At 39.3% G+C, this 23,784-nt stretch overlaps 1 protein-coding gene across 4 annotated transcripts in view; it reads left to right on the forward strand.

The window, feature by feature from the left end:
• Nucleotides 1-23,784, forward strand: part of LOC121944268 (uncharacterized) — a 195,523-nt gene that overhangs the window by 60,415 nt on the left and 111,324 nt on the right. Inside the window, exon 5 of one of the 4 annotated variants that reach the window (XM_088076519.1) lies at nucleotides 1,901-2,133. The exons of the other annotated variants lie outside the window; for them this stretch is intronic. The gene's annotated coding sequence lies outside the window, so the exon portion shown is untranslated. Of the gene's footprint in view, nucleotides 1-1,900; nucleotides 2,134-23,784 lie in introns of those variants that run through there. 4 annotated transcript variants of the gene reach the window in all.

Genomic DNA, 23,784 nt, shown 5'->3' on the forward strand with positions numbered 1-23,784 from the left:
ACTGAGAAACATTCACTGTAACTTTATGGACACAATTGTTTTTACACTTTTTTTAATGGAGTCCGATTACGGGAATATCTCTCTATAAAAATGTGACTTTCTAGACAAGAAATATTAAAACTGACATTTGTTTTTTTATGGACGCAGCATGGAATTATTTGAAGATATGGAACAAGCTAACTCCTAACATTTCTGTTTGTACTGTGGAAAAACAAGAAAAGAAATAAAAGTAATTTAAATGTGGGCATGGTTTAGGTTTTGGAATTTTCCTCACTATTACAGTGACAGCGACACATTTATCTTGGAATAGTTTCATGTTGACCGAAATGTGTACCATGCCTATCTGAACATCAAAACCAGGCGCTGGAATCAATGCCAGAAGTTCCCTCGCAAATGAGTCCCATATGGTTTCAACCAAAACAACTCCTTGGCCTTGTCTGAATTTATGCAAAACTGCTGTATCTTTGTGGACTACACAGTAGTTTGACTGCATGCTTGTTTAAATGTGTTTGTCTTAGAGTTAACACTCCTTAAAGTCATCTTCCACTAAATATCATTATGTGCTTTTTTTGTTTACCATCAAAGTAACAGATTGTACAATTGTCACATTGAAGCTCCAGTGTACTATCTATCTATCTATCTGTCTATCTATCTATCTATCTATCTATATATCTACCTATCTATCTACCTATCTACCTATCTATCTATCTATCTATCCATCCATCTATCTACCTATCTACCTATCTATCAATCACTGCTCTAAATAGGGCCATTTGTGTGTTCAGTCACTGTTATTGGTAGGGTTGTAAACTCCTGGTCAGTTGGTTGATTGGTTGGTCGATTTATTCGTGTCTAGTCGAACAGTTGCTGGTGTTACTTTAATTAAGTCATGTCAATGCAATTTCTCCCCTCCTTTTTAATTGGAAAACTGATAATTAATCACAGATTAATCATTCTAATGTATCACTATGAATTTATGTTACTCAGTCTCCAAAAGACACTGTAGTTCAAGGCTGGATTACAAAGTGTCTGACAGCGATATGATCACATCGGAGGCCTTGTTGGAGTGGCCGGATGGCTAACATTAGCAACAATAGTGGCTGAAATAGAAAGTCTCTCTGTTGCAGTAATGTTATGTTATTTATGACATCATTGACACCATAGTTAACTTTTTTAGTGTCTATTATGTCCGATTTCTCTCATCAGTGCTGTTCAACATTTAATGTTGAGATGAACTTGTGCACATAGCTCAGGTGGAAAAAGCGTTAGTGTGCAGTTTATTTTGGATAATTGGACATTCATTCATTCATTGCACTGTGGAGATGATGTTACTCTAGAGATAACATTCAGATTTTTTAACCCCATCGACCAATCAATTGGTTGAAGAGTAGGGAGGATTACAGTCGACCAAGCTTTTCTTTGCCTGAATACAGCCCTAGTAATCAGCAGCCCCCCCTCAAAATGAGCAGCATCAGAAAAACACTGGGTTTTTTAATGTGAAACTGTTTCATTCACTGTTTTTACCAGTTTGGATCACTGAGACCTCTGTGGACAATTTGCTCCCGGTAAAAACCTCCTTAACACCAAACACCGAAGGAATTCTTACCAGGAGAAGTCTCAGCTGGTTGCAATCTCACTGCTAGATGCCACACATTCCTCCTAAATCTTACACAAGACAAAGGAAGGAAGCAATGTTGATCCTAGCACTGCTTTAATAATGGCCACGCATTTTGGTGTATGGAGTTGTTATGTGGTTGACCAAACACTCATTTTGACGTTCTGTTTCAACAACTTATCCCATGTTCCTCCAAAAATGATAATTGCCTCAGTTGTGCTAGCTTTCTCAGGCTCATGTTTTATGCATCAATGCTTGCTGCCTGTCTGCTTTTGTCATTGATAGGGAGCACGGCCTGCTGTGCTCTGCCTGGAATGGCAAGAGGGCTTGAGTTTCCTTCCAGCACATCCCCAGTCCATTACCCAGAGGGCTGTGCAGCTCATTCCATGGCCTTAACAAGACCTTGAAGGGCCGGCACTGGTTTGCGTATGGTTGTGCACTGGATGTTGTGCTTGAGCTATTTTGACTTAGAGTGAAAATTTGTAACAAGGACGTCTTCTCAGCACAAAATATATTTTCTGTCAGCATGCACTAGCTCCACAAATCCAGAAACACCACCAAGTAAATACTTCTTTTCGAACTGAGTCTCTTTATCCTGGTGTTATGGCTTATGTGTATATGTGGCAGAAGAAAAAGTATTTAGATCCTTCGGTTAAGAAAATACTCAATTACAAGTTAAAGTATTTAAAAAAACATTCAGAATTTCACTTAAGCAAAAAAAAAGGTATTTTTAGCAAAATGTACTTCAGGTATCAACATGAATAGTGCTGACAATGGTGAATGAATGGAAGGATCGGTAAGTTGCAGTTCAAATGAATGTGGTGGCGTAAACAGTACAATATTTCCCTCTGAAATATGCAGTTGAATTATAAAGAAGGAAAAAAATACTCAAGTATCTTAACATTACACTTAGGTACAGTACTTTGTATACCTGCTTAGTTGCCTTCCACCACTGGTACATGTTGCCAAAAAGTGCATCTTTACAATTGAGCATATCAGTGCACGCTAATGGTGCACAAGCGTGCCAGCCTTGGTAAAATTAGAACGTCATATTGAGTGCTGACAGAAATGCTGAGAGCAGGGCAGCCCTTTAGGAATTTTGGAGATGACATAGCCTATCTGTCATGAGGTGCAGCTGCTCCTGTCAGGTAGGGGAGGGGATGGGTTGGTGGGGGAACTGGTGGATGTGTAAATCAGGGTTTGCTTGACCCAAACTCCGACCAGAGACTCGAGTGAAGTCTGATGGAAAAATCAGGCCACTTAGAAGGAATCCTTTTGACTCTCAAGCTTCAGTCTGGAGAGTTTGTCCCCTGGATGCCAAAAACATGAACAACTAGAAAAACTAACATGAAACTTGAATGTTTGAGGTTGAAGGGAGCATTACAATCAAGAAAAATGGCATTAGGATGTGGCAAATGGGTTAATGTTGGCTGAAAAAAACTTAAATACTCTCTTCTTTTTCAAGATGCTTTCATGAGAGAAAACATTTAGGAAAGTGTATTCTGCTGCCAAATATTCCTTATGCCTGAATTTACTTTGAAAATGCAAATGCATGCGCGCGCGCGCGCACACACACACACACACACACACACACACACACACACACACACACACACACACACACACACACACACACACACACACACACACACACACAAAAGCACTTCCTTAACACACACCATGTGGAGACCATGTTATCTCAAGTTCAAAGCATAGCCCGGGTGTCTTTCTTCCTCCGTGAAGAGGCTTACTCAAGCCGAGAAAATGCTTTAATGATAAGACCTGAGTGTGCTGGACAGTTTGATATCAAAGATTCAAAGACCAGATGTTGCTGACCTTTTTTTGTGTGTGTGATTGGAAACGCCTGTACTGTTTAGCCAAAGTAAAGTGACAGTTGTTTTAAACTTTAGCAAGCAAAGTTTTTTCCTGTCGAAATATTTTAGATAGATCAGTCTTTCAAACAATATTTACAAAAAATATTCATCAAAAACATGCTGGGAATCAATTTTGATGGTGAATTTTTGCCCTCTTGCAAGCCGGTAGACCAAAACGTTAGTGTTAGTGATGCATTCATCACATTAAATCAAAGCCAAACACCATGAATCTAAATATGTCTTTCTGTCTTCTGTCCTTGGAGAGAAAATTGTCACCACTTCAGCAGGTGAGAAAGCCACAAACAAGAATATCAACATTTTACCACTGTTATTTTTGAGTTTAGAGTCTGTCTCATCAGAAAGATGGCACTGATTAGATTTTGACAGTTATCAAAGTCTGCATACTTTCAGAAAACAAAACAAAAGCTGTCGCTACATGCCAGATTTGTCAAAACACGCTTGAGGTTTGAGGTGGAAGGGATTTCAGACGTTACATTACAACGCCTCTGAAAAAACACTTGATGCCAGTTACTGATAATATCACATTAGGTTTTTTATCATGTGTTTGTGGGTTAAGCTGTGCTGACAGACAAGAAAAGTATTTATGCTTCATGTGATCAGCAGAGAATTGAACTTGACAGGAAAGCAGAGGAGTTGGAAGACAACAAGAACTAACAGACAGATAGATGTTGAGTCTGGCATTGTCATTTTACTGTTTATGTATGATACTGTTCTACCTGGACCATACATGCCAGCATCACTAACAAATATTTCTGTTGGCCTGCATTTGTTGTACTTGATAGTTCTGAATAGATGATATCAAACAAGGTTACACCGGTTATTACTAGTTTAAAACCACTTAAAATTATAATATTAGTTTAAAGATTGACTGAGTTTGAAGCAGAGCAGGCAGAACTCTGCTTGCATTACTTATCTTAGATGCACATTGTGTTTTTACTTGCATGATTTTGTTTTTATAGATATTTAATGAGCTGTTTGGGGAGCCTGAGGCTTTGAGCTTGTGCCTTCATTAAACTGCCTAATTTCTTTTCGAAATTACAGATTTGTTTAAAGGCGCTATAATCAAAAATTAAATTTAAATTGTTTAATTTAAAATCCTCACTTGTAATGACAAACAGCTCTGCAGTTCCCTTAAGCTTTGTGGAACATTTTAGCATCATTAAAATACTGTTTTGCTTAAAGGTGTGCAACTCTACTATTACGATTCAGTCTCATCGCTTTCATCATCCCACTCTGGAAAGTGTCCCACCATCTTCTGGCTCAATTGATCCTGACCCAAAACTGTCGTTTCTGGCTGGCTTTAAACGGTGGACACTGAGGTATAACAAAAACGTTGAGCTAAGCAGATGGCTAAGTTTGTCTGTAAAGTGGTGCAGCAATACTACGCTTAAGTGTATAGTAGTCATTGGATCAAACAGTGAAAGTCAAAAAGTTAGGAAACCAGTAGTCTTGTTTCTGGTGCCTACTTGTCACACAATGCAAGAATGGGCATGCACAAATTGAGGATATTACATCATAGTTTCCCAAACGCTCCATTTTACATGTCCACATCAATAAACTGCAACGGTAGCTCTGAAAAATCTGCACCTTTTGAAGGCATTTTAAAAAAAAATCTCAGTTATGGGTGACTTAAAAAAAAAAGGCCAAAACCTTGACGAAAATATCATTTAACAAATATATATGTATGTGTGTATGTAAACAGGGACTAAAACAGAGCCAAAAGGAAAGGGAATATTGGACTCAATTCTGTAAGGTGGTCAGAAACACATCGCTAAATAAATTCTCAGTTTTTGTTGGGTTATTTAGTAAGATTTACTAGCAGCATATTCAGCTGTCCAGAAGAGTGAAAAAACAACAATTAATACCAATACTTACATTTTAGATATTAGATTATATTAGATTTCACTTTATTCTTTATTCTGAAATTTGTCTTGTGTCCGAGGACGTTTCACTTAAAATACACATAAATACAAAAATACAAAAAACACTTAACCAAACAACAAAATCATACAATAAATGCTACAAATCACCACATACAGTACAAAAAGTAGATACAGTGCAACATGTTACTCATTCCCTATTATTCACTGCTCGACTCAGGAACATTGAGGCTGCTTAGAAGCCATACTCTGATTTAATAGGTTGACAGACTGAGAAACAAAAGAACTCTTGAATCAGTGTCTTAGAAAAAATGCCACACAACTCATAAATAGCACATTTAAGTTTTTAAGGCTACTTTTATTAGCTTCTGTAATAGTAAACCAACATGAAATGAACAGAGGTGCTACTTACTGCTTGAAAGATTATAGCTGCCATCAACGCCTTCTTCAAGGTGTCTTTGAAAAAACACACTGACAAATGCCAGGTTTGTTTCAAACATTGGTAATAGCTTTATTAGCCGAGAGAGCAGCTGCGTTTCTACTCTTTTCTAATTTTACCAGCTTGGCTTTGGAGTGCCTGAAGGTTTTTGACCCTAAAGGTCACCTTAGACATTTATTAAACTGAAACTGACCTCATTTTTTAATGGTTATTATCACAACTTCTAAGAGAATCTACATGTTCATGGTAAGCCTCACTGCTGTTGCTGCTGCTGCGATAACAAGAGACACAGAGACCCACTCTTTTAATCCTCGAGTTCTAACTTTGAAACTGCAGGCTTATCATTAGGGCTCTTGAGTATTTTCAGGCATATGTCTGGAGGAGGTAGATAAAAGAAATCTGCAAGGGCAGAGAGAGATCTTCAAGTTGACGTTATCCAGCCATCTGTGCAAGGGGCTTTCAGATAGTTCAATGTTGACTGATAAATCAGGCTCTGGTGTTCTCCTTTATCTTCATTCGGGGTGGACAGATTGCGACAGAGAGTATGTCTGGACAGGGAAGGCCAGAAGAAGGAGCAGATTGTTCGGCTGCTGTCGCAGATGGATCAGAGGTCTGCTGTGTGCTGGATGGATGAGTGTGTTCGCTGTGTGTTTGCAGTGTCTATATGGACCCAGACTGCCAGACTCCATACATAGAGACAGCCGGGGTGCACGGCTGGGTCCAGGAAATGACCGCGATTATGCCAAATGTCCCCTTTGCCTCAGTGTCCTTCCTAGTGATGGATATGGTATGTAATAGAGTGGAAATGTGGCCTCACTGTTACAGATTGCTGTCAAGCATCAGTCCATCCTATGAGTGTCTACTATAAAATGAATAAAATAAGACATAAATGTCTTTGCTATGTGTCTGTGTACACATTCTTAGTTTTTATAAATGAGTGAACGTCTACATCCAAAACATCTTCAGTTAGTTTTGGAAAGGTGACTGAGTTAGCCGGCACCCACGGGTCGTAAAAAGACGTCTGGAGCAAGCCACTGCACATCCATGCTCACATTCCTACCGGCTCACAGGACAACCAAAGCTAACAGTGTGAGGTAACAGAAAATGACAACACACAAGGTCGTAAACTTTTGGCCATCCAGCAGGACACACCTGGCCTTTAGCACAAAGAGACACAGAGAGGAATCATGGGAGCACACCTGGACTGTAAATGTGATTGCAGCAACAAAACCAAGCAGCCTGAGGAGGCAAATTTAGAGCATAGATTGAAACTGATCAACATGCTTCTCACGCGTAATTAAGTTACTTTACTTTTGTCGTTTATGAGTTATGAGTGATGGTTGTTTAGTTTCGCTTTTATCAGTTTTATCCAGTTAATCATATTCTTTTCTATGAAGCTCTAAGTGAAAGTCTTGTGACATTAGGCGCTTATATACAGCCTTAGCAAGGCAGGAATGTCTTGCCATTATTCCACCTCGCTGTTCTGTATAAACAACACACTCTCATCCAAACTAGTCTCTTGTATAACTTGGTCAGTAACATTCACGTCTACATATGGCTTGTGAGGTATCTTCATGTCTGTTGTTTAACGTTCTGGGGCGCTGTGTGTCAATTATGGCTGTTAAATGCATCATCTCTTTTCAAACACTTTGTTTTAATTGGAAATGTACAGTCTCTGCTTATTAGATGCATGCATTTATTTTTCAAGATAAACTTACAACGTGGGTAAAACACCTTAGATGTACTTTTCTTTTCTCTGTTCAACACAAGCACATGGCTAGCTTTAGGAAACAAAAGCATGTGGTTAGATTTAGAAAAAATATGATTTAGCTCCACATTCATGTCAACATCGACCTCCTCCTCCTGCCCACCTATAGGGACTTTTCAGTTCCTTATATCACGTTGTTTCTGGCTGTGTACAAACTGATGTCGCCAGCGGCACATCTTTCTGCCGTGAGAGGTGTCTTTGTGTCAGATCACTGACCAAGGGGTGGTTCTTCGTGAATTCAGAGTTGTCTCGCCTTTAACAGCGCTGAATTGATGTCTGTGTAAAAGGGACAGCCAGCAGGATGGGACAGGTGTGAAATTTTGACGATGTCTTCTGTGTGCGGAACACCACTGGAAGATTTAAAAAGCAGCTAGCAGCAGTTAGCAGCTAACCCAAAGACAAAAAACAGCAGCCAAAAATGACAATAAGGTTTAGGAGCTCCTTCTCAGCTGCCATAAAAGTGACTGTAATGATTGTTATTGACATATTTTGCCATTGTCATTAGAAAGCACTGTCAACACGTATGTTGTACGTCACACTAGAGGCCGATGCTGTTGTGTTGCCACACCCATCTGTGAAATGGCGCATTAGAGCAGCATCATGCCACTGTTGTTTGGTTCTGTATAACAAAGCAAAAGTGGCGTAATGAGGGGTCTTTGTTGCAGCCATGGTGTATCAGCTCTGTGTGTAAAAAGCGTTAAAATCTAACATTTAATATTGTTTTTACAGCTGAAATCCCTCAATCTATTGGGCAGAAATAGAAAAAAAAAACATTGAAGTTCTTTTGTTTATCACTAATAAATAGATAAATTAACATTTTGGACCTGTATTTTTCAGTTTGTCAGAGCTTTGGCTTATGGAAACTGAAACTCAGAGTATTTACTTCCTGATAATAGTGTGCAGCTTTCTCTTTTTCCCTCTCTTCTCCTCTTCCAATGAACAAGTCGGAACAGCTATTCTTTACTGTGTCCAACTTTTTGAGGAAGACTAAACACATTCCACTAAACCATATTACTCCTAATTTAGCTTTTATGTGGTGTTTGGTTTACTTGTAATAGTCTTAATGGTTATTTTAAGAGTTCATAGACTTAATTTTAAGACTTGGTGTGTTTAACCCCCCAGGCATGGGCACCTCCACTTTTTGTGCATAAAAGGTATTGAGTCCTTAATCAAAAAAGGCTGAATATTCAAATCATGAACAACACTTAAAATAAGAAAAAAAAAACTTGGCCCCCCTCGCCAATCCTGAACAATGCTGTAAATTTTGTTAATAGTAAAGATGTATAAACAGGCTGGTTAATGAATGGCAGGTTAACGTGGTCACAGATTTGGCATTTTTGTGTTTTATCTGCGGGAGACCAGAGAATATTCAGTTACAACTGATCAGTGATGCTGTTTTGCCCTCAAAGTTCACTGAAAGTGATGTAATGCACCGTGGTGTTTCATGTGGTGTTAGCATTGCCCTGGACTCTCATTTAAAAAATAGGCTTTTAAATGTGACATTGCTTGTCAGCAACTGGTCATATCATAACTTAGGAGGCAGTTTGGCCTTGTGTACTTTGTAATTTGGCATGTAGTCAACACAGCAGTCATAATGTTTTTTTAATGAAAACAACTCCTGGCATTTGATCTTGGTGTTTTTCACTACTGTTTTGGAAGAAGGCAATAACTAGAGTATCAGGTGAACTGGCTTTAAAAGTGATGAATAGCCTTTTTAACTATATGCCTGGCAGTCTAATTTATGCCGTTTTCAATTGTGGTTCGTGTGGATTTTGAAAATTCACTCATACATATTTGGCAAAGTAACCACAAAATATTTGAATAAACTTTAAATTTTTAAAAGTGAGTTAGGACTGGACTGACTGTAACAGCACTCGATCCAGGGGAAACACTGTGTGCGAAATTCAGAATACTGACTTTTGGCAATTTAAACTATCATATTGCAAACAGAATTAGCAAGACTGCTCAGAGTTAACTTGTCTATTTGTCATGGAACTTTGTGTGCCATGAGTAATGGTGGTTTGTATAAACCAGGCCACACCTACAATATTTTTGCTATTACAGGGAAATGGTTTGTATTACTAAAACCAAACAAAAAAGCATAACAATAAACCAAAAGCAAATTATGGTCCTAAGAGGCATGAATCAAGGAATCTAGATGTCATGATGCAGGAAATATGAGTCCTTGGCCCCTGGGTGGATTTTCCACTGAATTTACTTGACATATGCTAAGTAGTTCTTGAGTTATACTGCTAACTAACTGCCACTGCTGCCGGGTCATGTCAGTTTGCAACGCCACCAGACAGAACCTTTTGTAATGTTATGATACACCACCGTTCGGAAAGATAATGCAATCAGACGGAACCTTTTGAGGCTGTATGATACACGCCTGGACGGCATCATCCTTAAGCTATGCTTGTAACAATGTAAAATAAGGAGTGCAAGGATACTTATAGGGCGGGCTGGAAGGGTGGTGGAATATACCCCAGACTTTCACTGGGGAGCCCGATGTTTGCTTCCCATATGAATGTAGAAACAAACCATGATGTTGTTTCTTAACCACATGCTTCTGTTGCAAAAGCCCAACTATGTGCTTTTGTTGATGTCCCGGCGTTAGTTGTGGCATCTTAAACATCACCAGCATATGTAGATGGATAACGTAGAACGTAATATGTAGACGCGGAAGTCTAGTGACAAAGTGGCAATATGTGACGACTTGGGTTGAGAATGTAATGCGATATTATCAGCAGGAGAATTAACCCAACCTTCCAGACAAACAGAAAAAAAAACAACCTCCTTTTCAGTGATAACACAAATTGAACTGTGTTTGAACACTGTTGGAGTCTTGAAGTAGTAACTGAAGCTAAATAGCTACAGTATTTGGATGACTTGGCCAATAAATATTTGTAATAACTAAGCTTCAGGCATCACTGTCCTGAGCTTCCCCTTCCTGCGGATCAGCGTTAAATTAGCTGTGAATTCAGCACGACTTATACTTGTTTATACAGCATAAACCAAACAAACATAAACATTTGTGGCAACGAGTCTAATGAGAATCTCAAAGCTATCCAATATGGGATATGAAGTCATTAGTTTTCTTAGCCTACAGATGTTTTGTCGAAAATGCATAATGAGCCACATGTTGTGTTTATGTTAACAGCGTCTTTGTAATGCAGCATCACAGAGTCCATTTCTGAGACATTGCAAGAGGACTGAAGAAAATTATTCCTTTTGGTTGTTTTGATACGGCTTGTTGGAGTTTTTATTTGACATCAGTGTAATGAGGTCCCGGCATTGGACACATTTTCCGGATTGGACTGATGCCTAATTCTTCCTGGTAATTATTGGATGCTGTGCGACTTGTTTGTTGCCCAGAGTGCTGAGTAATGAGGCCGTTGACTGGGTTGCTTTTGTCAGTTGCGCCTGTGGTTTGAATCGAACGCCACAAAAGTAATAGAGTGAGAACTTTTTCTCCTCCGAGTTAATGGGTGTGAGAGAATAATGTCATCCTGTGTTTGTGTGTGTGTGTGTGTGTGTGTGTGTGTGTGTGCGTGTGTGTGTGTGTGTGTGTGTGTGTGAGAACCCCTGTGCACACAACACACTCACACAAAAACCTTCAAGGCGAGAGTATATGAGATTTTGTTGATCCATGTCATATCATAGCTCGACCTGTGTGTGGTTCAGCTCTGACGATGCACACAGAGCTTCACACTTGGAAGAAGCCATAAATTGTGTCAATGGAGTCGTAACCCCGACGCACAGACTTATTTTGCTCTTACCTGACACTGCTGAATTAGCCCAGCGCCCTGATGGATTACCTGCAGCTGACCTGGGGTGTTAGTTGTGATGAATCTGTCCAAAACCATCTGGGGGCCCCACTAGAGTGACTGCCTAGCTGTTATCAGCTGAAAGCAGATACTGACGGGGGTTTGTTGTGGCAAAACATCAGCGCCAAGGCGGGTTTTGTTCAACATTTGCAAGTTTGGATTCTTACTCAGGAGAAAAATGTTAGAAAGCCTGTCTCCTTGCACAGAGAGATAAAAATATGAGTGATTCCTCAGAGCATAAAAATTTCCAGTAAAAAGTCAGAGTCATTGTGATGTAGTGGAATTGAACGCTTCTTATCTTGGAATATTTTTGTCGTGATTGCAAGATTACAGCAAACTTGTCTTTGTGAAATGATTTAATGAGGCAATTTCAGAAAATGGAAATCCCAGACTGTGATTCCCATGTGAGCAGACCAAATGCATCAATATGAAAACCTCTGTTTGCCAAGACATTACATTTGTGGAAGGAATTTTACATGATGTCTTCTTGAGAAAAAAAGCAACACTATCACAATAGCCTGCCTTCAAAGTTCTTGGAGTGAGACATAGTCCTCTTTCTTGCTTTTCTAATCAACAGACTTCAACTAATTGGATGTACGTCCTCCAGACAGAGTAATTACTAAATAACACAGCATTTATTTCATTAGGCGAGATTACAAAACCTATTTTTTCCAAATTAATGTCAATCTGTCAGAAAGTTTGCCAGAGTTCTAATGACCCCTTTGTTGATTTGAAATTCTTCAAGTTGAGCCGTCATTTGTTTTGTCAGTTAGTGTGCATTACATCACAGTGTTTCCCATTCATCGCTTTATTTGTCTCAGCCTGCTGCTATGTCAACATTGACAGCCACATATTGATTTTCTTTTTTTCTTCACTATTTAAAATGGTGAAAAACTCATTTTACTGTTCATATTATTATTGCATTGATTCGCTCTGTCCCTCCTTGCGCCGCATGCTCTCTTCTCACTTTCACTCTTTATCAGACCACAAATTAGACAAGCTAAATTAGATAAGTTAACTAGCTAGTGCACCCTGCGGTCCTCTTGCCTCACTCCCCACTGCTTGGAGACTATTTCATGAGGAGAGCAGATGGCAGCTGCTGAGATGGAGAGAGAGTGCAGGATTTAAGAAACTGAGTCAAACTCTGGACCAAGGGTACACCAAATCTCAAATGTCAAAAAACTAATGCTGAGAAAAGCAAACTGTTGCATCTTGTTTTGGCCAAAAGTTACACATAAACACATTGGAAAGACTACAACCAATGGCCAACCAGCTTGTTCTGCTAGACAGACCAATCGCTAACGAAAAACAATCTTACCTGATATAAAAAGTCTGTTTTGATCTCACTCCCTCTTTACTTTAGCTCTTTGTTTACTTTTGTCACTTCAATTTCTCTTCTGCTGCGCTAAACTGCCAAACAGAGTGATGGGCCTCGTCATCTCCGCCATCCACTTAAAATGCTGAATTGACATGAAAAAAACACAGACAAAGATCAACAGTGTAGGACACAATGCAAAGACTGGTGCAGCAGATGCTCACCTGAAGCCGACTGTAGGCCTTAACACAAACACTGTTATGCTTGTTGTGCATGCAGAAAATGTGGCAAATATTTGAATTTTTGCATTGAATAGCCAAATTAGTTTTGATGATTTGACAGATTCTGATCGAGGTACAGCCCTAGTAAATATTGGTCTGCAATCCCAAACAATAAACAATTATCTTGTGGCCAACTCTACCTTGACTGGTGTTATGATGTGATCATGAAGTAATAAAGCAATTTCTTTTTTTTTTTGCTGAGCACATACAGTATGCCTGCCACATTAACAACCAACATCACTTGTGCCTTTGAACCAAAAAAATTTGCTCTAGTTGACTGATTTCGTTAAGATGTTCGACTTGTCATTATATGTTTGTAGGTGTTGTTTCAGAATCAGTAACAGTGCCTCTCAGTGAACACTAACTTGTATTGGAGATTCTCACTCAGATCAACTTTTTGCCTTTTGGTTCAGGGAAGCGTATTAAACTGCTCTCCTCCCACAGCTGTTGCCCACACACTACAATGAAACACCTTGTAGCCTGAGGCCACGGTGATTGGCATCCATAAAGCCAAAAGCAGCTAAAGGTGAAGGCAGGGAATCTGCAGTTAAAGAAGCAACGCTAGTGTTCATGATGGTTTCTCAGTAGGTCTTGTCTTCACATGTTTGGCTTTGCATTCATGTTTTACTGTTTTCTGATGTTGTTGTTACTATGACTTCCTTCAGATAATCACAACTTGACTAAGCAGTGACCAAGCCCACAGCAAAAATTGTGCAACCATGAAGGTATTGATTGTGCATTAAAAGCCTGCTTTATGCAAATTCAAGAGTGAGGCACGTAGACCCAATATTACAGAAGCAGAGTTTCATTATCCCAAAGATTCTGCATCACATTTATTGCATCTTTTAAGCGTACAAAGACACGTTACACTACATGCATACACTAGCAGTACTATGCTCTATTATAATAGAAAAACTTCAGTCAACATTAAAACAATAAAACCATCAAATGGTTCAAAACCATCAAAAATGTTTTCTGAAAGCTGACACTCCAAAATGGCGCCTGTGTGTCTTCAAAGTACGCAACATGTGGATTGGTCACATCATTCTTATCCATGGTAATCCCCTCGGAGTCAAGAGTTCACGGAGGATTGATGCATCTCTGATGCTATGTCAGACATGTGCTTTTTATTTGGTCACCAGGCAGCCGCGCTGCCTTATCAGCATTGCAAAACCAGCTGGGAATGCACTCCTGCACTACTTTGTTGGGGACATTGGCAAGTGGTGGATGAAATGTGACTTTTAAAGCACACTTACTACATTCACTTATCTTGATTAAATTTTAGTAGTTCTCAAGCTCATAAAGTGTGTCTTTCCTCCAAAACCAAATTTGCACACAGAATTCCAAAATAAGTGTTTGTGGTATTCCACTGAAGGAGCCAGGTTCATATTTAAACGTCTTTGACTTATTTTGTGCTCCCCAAACACTTTTCAGTTGGCAACAAACTTCTACTGCAGAACTGGAGATTGCCTTTTGTTAACATGACAGCTTTTTGCGAATACCATCCATGATTTTTTAAATGTTTAAATGAAATAAGCAACAGAAAGTCAGTTTGATTGATATCGCTCCAAATTCCAAATCACAGTGTTGCCTCAAAGGGCTTTATGATCTTTACAAGTATGTGTCACCCTCTATTATTATACTCATGATTCAGAAAAATTAAGATATAGATAAAATCCTGCACCAAATCTATGAAAATGTAAAACTAGTTCCAGTATGAGAGTAGGACTGCACAATTGATTGAAATGTAATCAAAATCATAGTACGGCCAAGTACAATATAGAAATTGGATGAGCTGTAATTTTTTGATAAAGGTAAAATATGTCACAGCATACCAAATGAAGCATTTTGGTGCTACAGAGAGGCCCCATATTACAAATCTTAGTCCACATGTAAGGGAACATGCTTGTTTACCCCAGCGCATATCACAGAAGTTTAATATTTTTTTTCAGTGAAAATGAAATGCAAAAATTATAATTCCCAAATTGCTTCACATATTGCAATTGGAATATCTTTCAAAATAAGTGCATCCCAATATTGTGCAGCCCTAGTTTCTTCACAAAATCAATATTCTTTAACACCTCCACCAAAGTAACTTTTCATTAATCAGGACATATCTAATAAAAAATGGAGTGAATAAGACTGGTCCAGGTTTCAGAGCCAACTTAAATTTTTTGATAATCTGACAAAATTTGGTCGGTGCTAGGGTGATTTCACATGAGCCAAAGGGGATATTGGATGGTGTGACACCTAGGCGAGACAGCTGTCTAGCTACAGACCACTATTCAAGACCAACAAACAACAAAACCAGTTGTTTTCAAGCAAGCCATTGCTGCGTTTTCAGCAGCTATTGGGCACCAAAAACTAGGTATTTTAAGTCAAAACATTGTTTTCTCAACCATAACAAAGTGGTTTTTGTGCCTGAACATAACCACACATTAACCACAGTGCTGTCAAAGCCTAACATTTCAGTGTATTTGCTACAAAATAACCAACAAATGTTACATATTTGTGGTTTGCAGAAAAGTGCTGTGCCTACATTTATTTTGGAAATTAGGTTGTTTCTCAGTTATATTCAGTATCATCAGTTTTATCTTGGTAGTATATTAATGCCAAGTTGCATGTTGCCATGGTGTTTTTTGCTGGATAATACTTGACAAGTCAACAACATTTGAGTTTCTGCTGCAGCTTGTGTTTTTTTTGAGTTAGTTATTTGTTTATTAAAAACAAACCACTGTTAGGTCTTCTAACAATTAGAGCACATTTCTTTCTGATACAAGCGGACATATTTATACCTGCCTTTTAAATCAACGAATGCAGAAAATGTTGACACTTAATTGAATGGTGAGGAGTGAAGAATATATCACTTATTAATGCTCTAATTGTGAAGTAAGCTGCATTTCATTAGAACCTATGAGTTATTATCATTTGGAGCGGCCTCAGCCTTTTTGAAATCCCACAATAATCTTTCATTGAGAATTAGATTTGATAGGAGTCCAGTGCCAGCAGGACTGTGGTGAGTTCATTTCCTCCATGTGCAGCGTGGGAGGAGGAGGAGGAGGAGGAGGAGGAGGAGGAGCAGGGGTGCTTTCGGGGGGCTGCAGAGGGGCAGTGGTCTTAGAGGAGTTAAGAATGACACGCAATTAATCAGCCTGGGCAGACGACCGATATCACTTCACTATGGAGGCTGGAATAGAGGCCCGTCTGTACTGAACAGCTGCAGGAGGAAACCGGCCCTTTGCCTTTCTTAGACATGTGGACGGAGGGAGGGAGGAAGAGAGAGAGAGTGAAGCAGTGAGAGTGAGTGAAAGAGAGTGTGTGTGTATATATGTGTGTGAGGCCGCTTACAGATGGGATGGAGGAGGGGAGGAGCAGCAGACGAAGAGGAAGAGAAAAAAATGAAGGTTTTAATAGCCTACCCACATCTGTTTATTTAGAAAAGAAACCATTGTGTCATTCAGTTATTCTAACAACCTACACCAGGGCCAATGTTAGTCCCACAATGACGGCTTTTTAAATACACAGTTTACACTCCTATGAAGTGGCCTCATAACTGCGTTTGAGCCTCAGGAACGTGCCAAATGGGGGAACATGCTAGGGTTTCACATTCCCTCCCGCACTACTTGACATCTCTATAGCAGACTGCGATGCCAGAGGTTGGCCGGGGCAGATCTGGTGGGGGCCATTTGTCTTGGTCTTGTGTGCTTTTTCTGGGTCTAATCTCTTAAATTGGTACTCGAGGTTTGGAGGCCTGCCAAAAAACTGCAGGGGGGTTCTGCGACACAAGTTTGAAAGCCATGCAAGATGGTGAGATGTTACTCTGCTGAGTGCTCTGTTATTTACATACCAGCATCCTATCAACTGTGGACTAGAAGACAATGGCATGAATATTACCAGTGCACAGGGGAGTTCAGTGGCGTGTATTTCTTTTCCTTCTTTTAAAATGTCCAACCTTTAATTCATATTACAAAAAAAACATATCATAAAGCGGCCTAATTGCCAGACAAAAATAATACTGGACAATTCTGCAAAATCCCAGGTTACATTCAGTGACAACAGTATTTTTGTGGTGTTAAAAGTATCCAATTTCCTTACCAGGGAAGGACAGCAACAACAATATGGTTAGAGGGATGGTTGTGGTTGTGCCATACTGTGGTCATTGCATGGTTCGGGTTAGATTAAAACACAGTAGTCTAATGCAGTGGTTCTCAAACTTTTTTCTGTAATGTACCCACTTTGAAATATTTTCCCAGCCAAGTACCCCCTGACCAGCGCAAAACATTTTTGGTAGAAAAAGGCACTGTTTTTAATTTATCCGCTGCGTTTTAATCTCGGCCAGTACAACAGCGGCTGGAAGTAGCAGGTCTTCAGCTATGGTGAATGTTTTTCTGGCTTTAGTTACGAGCAAAAGCACCGCCTCCAGGGCTTTGGCTGATGTTGTGGAGACCTTTAGCATCTTGTCTTGTGATGACTTGAAGTCAGAAAGTTTCCTCTTAAAAAACTCCAGTGGCTTACCAGCATGGCATCCATGTTTTGTGGTGAGATGCTGCTGGAGATGTGCTGGCTTCATGCTGCTGTTGGCTAATTTCTTCCCGCAAAAAAAACACAATTCTTTGGGTTGGTTGCACCTCGTGGAAGTAAATCCCATTAAAACATAATCTTCTGCATACTGACGGTATTTCGTCGGTTCTGGTTTCACCTTCGTCATTTGTCACTCCGTGTTTTCAGCGGCATTGCTGTTACGCTTAAACCACAACTGCATTGTTTGTGTCTTGACTGCAGCAAGCGATTGATTGACAGGTGTTGGCATTTGACAGGTTGAGTCAAATGATCCTGGTTCGGGGGTAGTTGTTTTTTTTTATAAGGATATTGAAATTGAATATTGAGTATAAAATTCAGTTTATGTACTTAGATTTATATTTTTACTTAACTTTTTATAATATAATTTCTTTTAGGACTTGTGCATTACCTCTATTTTTTAAAATTCATTTTAAAAAAATCTCACATACCCCCTGGAGTACCTCCACTGGTATGCGTACCCCCATTTGAGAAACAGTGCTCTAAGTAAAAATGCTTTTGGAATATTCTTTATAAAAAACATACAGTTTTGATTGCCTAAAATGCATAATTAAAGGAGTACAAATATGTCATTTGCAACAAAGAAACCAAAGAAAATTATTTGGGTCCTTGGGGCACAGGCAGGGTTTGGGTTAAAACACAGCACTGTAAGTGCTACCAGGGGCCCAGGTTAGGGCCAAAACAGGCCAGGGTTAGGGTTTGGGGTTAGAGCTATGATTGGACCTGCAAAATCAGGCCGGACTGTACATGAAACTGCACATTTTCAGTCCAAACCCAAACCTGAACCACGGCAGCAGTTTTGGGCCAGAGACCAATTGAAAACTTTAATTTCCACCGTCAAAGAAAGTATTTTTTCTATTCAAACATAAATTACAACCTAAGGTTAACTAAAGATTTTCACGCACAGTAACAGACATTTGTGACACTACCTCCAACATGTGTCATTATGTTCAGCACAGCCCCGAAACTGTCATATGCCATGTTTACAGTATATTAAATAGAGATTGTATAAAATTTTCTCCTTATTAATGAGAGTGAGGATGGGTTAATAGCAGCACAGCTATTATACGACACAGGCTATAAGGTCTATACTGTATTTAAAAACCAACAACAAAAAACAAAAACCCTGACCCGACCCAATTCACACCCGAGAGAATTTGGGAAAATTAGAGCTCGGCCCAGGCTTATCCCGGCAAGTCGGGCCCAATCAAGTTGAACCTGCAAAAAAAAATTATCACCTAGATCTGCTGCTCCCCTCGGCTTTGTTTAGCTTTATATTGAGTTTCAGCTCTTCGCATAGCTGTCTGGTTTGCATCTTATGGTTTTGGTTCACTTACCTTTTTAATAGTGTCATTCTTGGCCACAGAAGGCAGCTATTTTCAGTTAAAACGCACTAAAAACCCACTGTATCGTACCTTCTCAGCACTAATTGGCAGACAAGCACAGTCGGAGACAAGCTGGTGAACACAGTTGAGCATTAACAGCATTAAGTGCCAGATATTTCCCTCAGGAGTTGGTTTAGACCAAAAACAGAGCTGAGAGAGGTTGAATATTGGACTTTTGCCAGGTGGCTTAGTGTGATTGCTTGCCAACATTGGCTAATTAGCAATAAAAACAAAGTGCAGTGGAGGACCATTGAAACTTCATAAGTTATACAAATATTTAATCATACACTAAAGTATCATAAGTCTTGGACAAGTTGAAATTTTGACTAGATAGTGGCACTAACATTAATTGTGGGTCTGTGACCGGATGCAAACTCTGGTCACCTGCATGAAGTCAAATGTGTCACATGCCCACCTACTATTCCAACCTCCACACCATTTCTTTCTTCATTGCTACATATGGGACATACTTCTGTCTGCAAGGGTGCTGAACTTTGGCTTTGGACGTAAATTGTGTCGTTTGAAATGAATACGCTTAGTGGGATACTGAGGGTGTCATAAGACACATCTTAATATAACAGAAAAACACTGGGAAAGTACACTTAACCATTATGTAAGGCTGGGTATTGAACCCCAATATTTCAATACAGACCAAAATCTGTCCATAATATCAAGTTATGAGAACATCCAAGAACTGAAAGTTTTCTTCAAATGTTAAATCACATTTTTTCTGTGCATAGTTGCTCTTTGTTGGCACTGAGAGTGGTTCAATGAATTTTGCTAGGTAGAAAAGATGTTTTTTGTAGTAAAATATTTGCATAATCTGCAAACAAGCATTTAACAAGATATGATTTTGGCATTAGTTCTGAAACGTGGATGCTTGGATGCTAGCCCTACCATCACTATACCACTGGCCATTAGAAAACTACTTAGTCACATTATCGTCATGTTTGCATGAACATTATTTTTCCAAAAAACGTTCCATTTCGACTGGTTTGCATTTATATTGCATGCTGGTATTGCAGGTATAAAGTGTGGACTGTCACAGTGTCTAACTCTATACAACAAAACTGATCCTTTCATCAACAGCAGTTCAGGACTGTTTTGCACGTGTGGTCAAAGTGATTACGTGTACATTTTCTTTGTTGTTTTTATATTGTCAAATTCTTTCTTGCTGCATTCCATGTTTAGGAGATTAAGGTCATGTGTCTGTGTCGGAGGTTGGGTCTTTATTGGTCGGTCCATATGTGCTGGTGTTTGTCTGCAGTGATATGAAAGACCTTCGGGCCTGTATAAACAGCCGCTTATGCAGGCTGATGGCTGAGCAGCATGTGTTGCAACAGCTGCTTGTGTGATATGTGGTGTGTGGAGGCCGTGTAGAGATTCATAGAGGTCTGGTGGGGTAAACACTGTAAAAGTTACCTGGCTGTAATTACAGTTCTAAACCCACATGCTCTTCCACTAATGGACTTTACTGTTTACCATTGGAGGACATGAGGGCCAAGATAAGTGCTGTCTTTGTGGTCAGGATGTCTAGATCTGCCTGTTTTAGGGGCTCAAATGAGGACAGCCCCCCAAACAAGTTTGCAGTTTGGAAACGTAGAGGAGGGCCTCAGGCCACATCCTCAGAATGTTTTCCTTTTAAAACTGTGTTTTGAAAATGGAAACATTTATGGAGATGGCAAAAGTAAGACCAGAGATTTCTTTGGTTTGACGACAAGGTGGAACTGTTACTGAAAGGTTGTCAAGGTGACTGAAAACAGATTGGGAGTTGTTGCTAGGCAAATACAGTCACTTAGAGTAACACTGACGATGGCAGCGCATGTAGATGCAGCAGCTGCTTTTTCGCTATATTGAATTATTGTGTTAGTCCAACTAAAACTGGACTTTTGAAATACATGCAAACATGTTAGTCTGAATGAAATCATACTAAGTTAAATTTCTTGCAGTCGGACTAATACACTTAGATAATGAGGTCGGGGGTCCATTTACTCTTTCATGTACACGACTTAGTTGTACCTGAACTGGCTTAGGCAGTCTGTGCATGCTCTGTAGTTCCCATGCTGGGCTTTGAACCGCAGGTCGAACTGCATAAGTTTGGGAAAAACAAATGCAGAAGAAAAAGGGAAGAAAACAAAACAAGATGAAGGTATCAATCAAAAGTAGTAGAGTAAGTTTGAAATGTACACCACCATCATCCATCCATCCATCCATTTTCTACCACTTATCCGAGGTCGGCTTGTGGGGGCATCACCATCAGTTAATCGATTCTCTTCCAATGTGTGTATACTGGTACAAGGACAGCAGTCCAATTACATGGCCCAATCATGCGATAACAGTAGTTTGACTTAATTGTGCATGCAAATGCCTCGATTACACATCTTTACCACTTAAATGTGCTCAAAGCCATTGTTGCCCTCTGTGATTGCTACCACCAACATCTGAACTGCTGCTTGATTTGTGCTTCATCAGTGTGGACAGTTTGTGAAGACGTTCTCAAGCATTTTGATGCTGCTGAGAAGAATAACACGATTGTTCTGTCAGCAGAAACCTGGAATAGATAGACGAGGTTGTCACCCAGGAAAAATAAAAGTTCCTTTTAGCAAAGAGGCCTCAAGATTCAGATTTGGAGCCACCAAAAGTAAAGACTGTTACAGTGGAGAACACATGTAAAATAGAACCTGAATTAAAGCTCCACTTTCTGTCTGTTTGACAGGACATCTACAGTATTTCAAAAAAGACTTTAAAATAACAGACTCCTTTTTCTTTAATGTTGTTTTGGAGGGTAATGCATGCATTTTACTACATACATTATAACATTTATTTACAGGAAATGAATGAGGGGAAAGATGAGGAATGACATGCATTGAAGGTCTGAAGCCAGGTGTGAACCAGGGATGTTATGGTACACTTTAGGCCCTATAGACTATCAAAGCACGCAATATTATTTGATTTTGTAATGTATTGTTTGCATTTGAATAGTAACACCTGGCTTTTTGTCTGTACCACTTTTAGATATTTTGCAGTTTTTTCCCTTTTTAAATAAGTTTATAAATTGTTACATTGATTGGATTTATGGATTTTAGACACCGAGGTATGTTATGGATGCCTTTAAAGTGTTACTTAGAAATAAATACTGACTTATGTAAACTGTGACTGCTGCTGCAACCGACAAAAATGGCCAAATTTTTGATAATTATTTTTGTCAGAGGCTGTTTCCTCTTTAGGTGGTACACCAAGTGAAGATCAGATCATGTTGAATCTTGTAGAAATTATAGTGCAGTGGACTGTGCAAAAAGGGTCAGCAGGATTGGTGCCTGTTTGACATGATGGATGACCTTAATCTCACTGATTAAAGGATCACACCCCCCATAACACTTCATTTAACATTTTAACCATTTAGCAGGATTCTGAAGAGGTCCACCCACTCTGTACAGTCACTTTAAAGCATAACAGCAAAGGAAGTTTAAATTAACCATTTCCTCAAACTGGGAATTTGTATTGCTGATTTGGTCTTAAAAAAGAACATTTCATTAATGTTTTTCATTGTCACGAAAAGGGACAATGTGTTGTTGTTGCTGTTTAGTTCTGCAGGGGATTTTTCCTCACTAGCAAAGTAATTTCTAAGGATTCCTGACTCTTGCAGCCAAAGCACTCTAGAAATGGTAAAAATAGACTGTTTATTTTTGGCTTGCTGCCATTATCTGCCAACTTGCACAGTTTTAATCACTCGTGCGTCACTCTGCAGTTCAAAACCGAACAAATCAACACAAATCCCTGGAAGAGGGCGGACAAAACAGAGGCAAATTAATAGTCAGACATGAGGAAGGAAATGAATCTTTAATCTTGTTTGGTTCCAGTCCAAATAACTTATCACTTGCCATTATCACTTCTCTGAAATCCCTAAGAGGAAGCAATTTGAATGGATAGTTCCTGCCAACTCATTTCCTGTATCCTGATATTTCCTTTTCCAGACAGCGCGGTGCAGGCCCACTGCGGCCGACCTGCTCTGCTGGGATTCAGCTTACTCAGTGACTGATGAAATTCTCACAACACAGCCGTCTCTTTATGCTTCAACAACAGCAGTCCTGAGCACTTAGTTAACTTTTTTTTTTTTTTAAAAATGTAGCAACAAGAATCTCCTACAGTATAAAGTTAATTTTTGTCACTTTTTTGTCAGAGAAACTATTAGCACGAGTAGAAGCCGTAATTTAATGATCAGTTTATTTTTCAAAGTTGTTCTCTCAACAAACTCCAGAAAGTTTTAATGACATAAACTCTGAAAAAGTATTGCATGCTGTCGATAACTTGCGTTCACTGTTTGGTCCCGACTTTATAGTCAGGACCAAACAGTGAACGCACTTTATTAATGACATTTTGGGAAAACACCAAAATGTCATTAATAAAGTGAGTACAAAAGGCAGTGTGCAGGATTTTTCACTTCTTTCAAACTTTTACATCCGTTTTTTTTTTTATTGTGCAGTGTCTATTATATAAATGCTTTTGTTTGCAATGGCAGTGCCAAGATGCTCCCTGTATGAAGAAACTAGAAGATTTTGGGGGAACTGTTTGTGAATCTTGAAAAATAATTTCTCTTTCAAAGCTTCTAAAATTAGTGTCATCAGTTCCCAAAAACTTGCAGAGTGTTGTTAAAAGAAAAGGTGATGTAACACAGTGGTAAACATGCCCCTGTCACAACTTTTTTGGAACATGTTTAGGCATCAAATTCAGAATTGGTGTATACTTTTGAAAATTTGGTACTGAGGTAATAATACTTACATAAGTACTTAAAGTGTTTTGG

Source organism: Plectropomus leopardus, chromosome 4 (genome assembly GCF_026936395.1).
Source record: "Plectropomus leopardus strain MGB_pleo_1.0 chromosome 4, ASM2693639v1, whole genome shotgun sequence".
In the NCBI taxonomy this organism is placed as follows: Eukaryota; Metazoa; Chordata; class Actinopteri; order Perciformes; family Serranidae; genus Plectropomus; species Plectropomus leopardus.